The sequence below is a fragment of the Hesperophylax consimilis genome, unplaced genomic scaffold (assembly GCF_061612785.1).
Source record: "Hesperophylax consimilis isolate HC1 unplaced genomic scaffold, BYU_Hcon_1.0 scaffold_256, whole genome shotgun sequence".
Classification (NCBI taxonomy): domain Eukaryota; kingdom Metazoa; phylum Arthropoda; class Insecta; order Trichoptera; family Limnephilidae; genus Hesperophylax; species Hesperophylax consimilis.
Genome location: NW_028301448.1, coordinates 26,191 through 30,037, shown reverse-complemented (window position 1 = coordinate 30,037; position 3,847 = coordinate 26,191). Strand labels below are relative to the sequence as shown.

Genomic DNA, 3,847 nt, shown 5'->3' with positions numbered 1-3,847 from the left:
TCTTTTTCTTATGGCTACTAAAAAAGCAGCATCTACCGCAGGTAAAATCCGTATTATGGTTAAGTCTTTTGAGCACAAGCTCGCAGACGAAGCAGTTGTGAAGATTATCTCTAGTATCAAGGATAGTGGTGCTATCGTTGTTGGACCAGTTCCACTCCCAACAAAGATCGAAAAGATTACTCTCAATCGTTCAACATTCGTCAACAAGAATGCACGTGAACAGTTCGAGATTCGTCGCCATAAGCGTCTTATCGATGTTATGGAAGCAACTCCAAAAACTATGGAACTTCTCCAGTCTCTCTCTATACCAGCAGGTGTAGGTGTTGAGATCAAAGTAATGTAATGTAAAAATTTAGAGACGAGAACTTGAAGCTTAGTAATAAGTGAAAGGTGAAGACTCTAAAACCTCAAACCTAAATCCTAAACCTTATTTTTTATGTCACGCGTCTGTCAACTCACTGGTAAGAAAACATCAGTTGGAAACAATGTATCACACTCTTGTCGCCATACAAAGCGTCGTTTTTACCCAAACCTCTTCTGGAGAAACATCAAGGATCCTCAGACTGGTATGGTTATCCGTCTCCGTCTTTCAGCAAAGGCAATCAAGACTCTGAAGAAAAAAGGTATTTTATAGCTATAGATAATAGCGGTAGCGATAGAGTTGAATGTTTTCTCTAAATAGATACCATTCTATAGCTACCCACTACCGCTCTCCACTATTCGCCTTCGGCGAATCTGCCCGGGTGGTGGAATGGTAGACACGGAGGACTTAAAATCCTCTTCCTCACGGAGTACGGGTTCGAGCCCCGTCCTGGGCACCACAATTTCAATGAAAAATTAAAAATTAAGAATGAAGAATACAGAAACCGTCATTTCTTCCCTCATTTGGAACTCATAATTTATAATTCATAATTTATAATTCATAATTCAATTCCTATGTTAAAGATCCGTCTCTCTCGCGTTGGTCGTAAGCATGTTGCCAAGTATCGCGTTGTTCTCACTGACCACCGTCAGTCTGCGAAGCATGGTTTTATCAAGATTCTTGGATCATATGACCCACACACAAAGACTCTTGTTATGGATCAGGCAGAAGCTGATAAGTACATCGCTACAGGAGCTCAGTATTCTGATACTCTTGCGAAGATTGTTGCCAAGAACAAGTAATCTCTTCCCTCGAATTATATCGAGGGATTTGTGCATATTAGGTATATAAGAAAAACCGAACACTCTATTATTTAAAAATTTTTCTTCTATGACTGCTACTGAATTTCTCAGATTTGTGGTATCATCTCTCGTTGCCAATACTGAAGCAATAGAGATTACTGAAAAGCATGACGAGCTCGGAACACTCCTCTCACTCAAAGTAGATCCCTCAGATATGGGCTCTATCATCGGACGATGAGGCAAGACGGTCGACTCTATCCGTACAGTTCTCCGAGTCTATGGCTCTAAGAAGGGCGAACGAGTCAATCTCCGTATCATCGAGGAGAATAGGGTCTAGAACTCGTCTTTTTGTATTTTTATGATATAAAAATTTTACATTTTTTCAATTTTGTATAGTATCACTCTATGCCTGATATATTCCAAGCATTCTCTATCGAACAAGTGGTACGTACTGGTATAGCTGTCCTCGTGGTTCTCGCATGAATCATATCTATCGTTTTTGTTATCTGGTGAGGTTTTCTCATGATTATCTCCGGTGGTAATGAAGAAAAGGTAAAGTGAGCGGTGAATCATATTCGACATGCTTTTATCGGGGTACTTCTCATCATCACAGTTCTCTTCGTATTCCCGACATTCCTCGATCTCGTAGGGCTCGAATACGGTGACTATATGAGACCAAGTGCAGTATTTGATACTATCGGTTGACTCTCTGATAGACTTCTCTGACAGAGTGTTGATGTGGCTCCTTACTCAGATACACCAAGCAACTCAACGGTAGGTGATGACTTCTCTGACTTTTAATCTTTTTCTTATGGATATCTCTTTTATCCCCACAGTTTCTGCCGCAGGGAGTGTCCTCGATTCGAGTGCCTCATATACAGCAAGTGATATCATTCGCGTGGCTATCTCGCTTATTGTACTCGTCGGATGACTCTGTGCTATCATATTCATCATCTGGGGAGGTCTCATGCTCATACTCTCAGGTGGAAAGGATGAAAAAGTAAAGCCAGCAATTAACTCTATTCGTTATGCTGTAATCGGTATTATCGTTATCGTTGTTGCTATATTTGTCGCTCCAAAGGTCTCTGAAATGCTCGGACTCGGACAGCACGACTACCTCTCACCGAAGAGTGTATTTGATACTATTAAGATGCTCATGAATCGCATCTTCGGTACGAGTACTTCATCGAGTTATGACTCATCGAGTAGTGACCTTACAGACTTCTCTGACTTCTAGTATACTCTCCAAAAACCCCAGATTTTCTGGGGTTTTTTTGATTGCATTCATGGGGCTTTTTCATATACTGTAAGGGATTTATTTAACCATAAGTTATGAGATATAAGTGATAAGATTTTTTGGAATCTTATAGTTTATACCTTATAGTTTATACCTCTCTACACTTATGTCAGAAACACCAGAAGTTCTCGATACTCCAGAGGATATCCCGACGGATGCAATTGTTCCAACAACACCAGTTATGCTCGGTCAGTCATATGGTGGAGATAGCGATCGTAATATCGTCGAAGAGATGGAGACATGTTATCTCGACTATGCGATGTCGGTGATTGTCTCTCGTGCTCTCCCTGATGTACGTGACGGTATGAAGCCAGTGCATCGTCGAATACTCTATGCTATGTATGAGGGTGGGGTTCGTGCAACAGGAAAGTATCGTAAGTCAGCTCGTGTCGTCGGAGATGTTCTCGGTAAGTATCACCCACATGGTGATTCATCCGTCTATGATGCTATGGTTCGTATGGCTCAGGATTTCTCTCTCCGTTACCCACTCGTGGATGGGCAGGGAAACTTCGGTTCTATGGATGGAGACAATGCTGCTGCCATGCGTTATACCGAGGTCAAGATGGATAAGCTCGGAGAGCTCATGCTCGCAGATATCGATAAGGATACAATTGATTGGAAGGATAACTATGATGCGAGCACGCAAGAGCCAAAAGTCCTCCCAACTCGTATCCCGAATCTCCTCCTCAACGGTGTGATGGGTATCGCGGTAGGTATGGCAACCAATATTCCTCCACACAATCTTGGCGAACTCGTCGATGCACTTCACTTCCTCCTCCATCATGCAGATCCAGATAGTGTTACCATAGAGGAACTCATGAACTTCGTCCTTGGGCCTGATTTTCCTACAGGAGGTATCATCTATAACAAAAAAGACATCATCGATGCGTATACTCGTGGTCGTGGTTCTATTGTTATGCGTGGTCGTGTCAATATGGAAGAAGGGAAGAATGGCCGAGAGATGATCGTGATTACAGAAGTACCATTTCAGCTCAATAAAAAAGAATACGTCGAAAAACTCGCAGATCTCGTTCTCGATAAGACTATTGTTGGTATCTCTGAGATCCGTGATGAGTCCAAGGGGCTCGGTGATATCCGTATCGTTATCGAACTCAAGCGCGATGCATTCCCGAAGAAGATACTCAATCAGATCTACAAGCTCACACCACTCCAGACAAGTTTCTCATACAATATGATTGCCCTCACAGATAGAGGAATGCAGCCAAAACTCTTCAATCTCCGTGAGATGCTGAGCGCTTTTATCGAGCATCGTCGTGAGGTGATCACTCGCCGTACTCGGTATGAGCTCGCTCAGGCTGAGGCGCGTGCGCATATCCTCGAGGGACTCAAGATCGCCCTTGATAATATTGACGCAGTTATCAAGAC

At 42.7% G+C, this 3,847-nt stretch overlaps 1 non-coding gene across 1 annotated transcript; it reads left to right on the top strand.

Moving 5' to 3' along the window:
• Nucleotides 1-737: 737 nt before the first annotated feature.
• Nucleotides 738-818, top strand: TRNAL-UAA (transfer RNA leucine (anticodon UAA)). Its single transcript has one exon. It is a non-coding gene; the product is annotated as a tRNA-Leu (tRNA).
• The last annotated feature ends 3,029 nt before the right edge of the window (nt 819-3,847 follow it).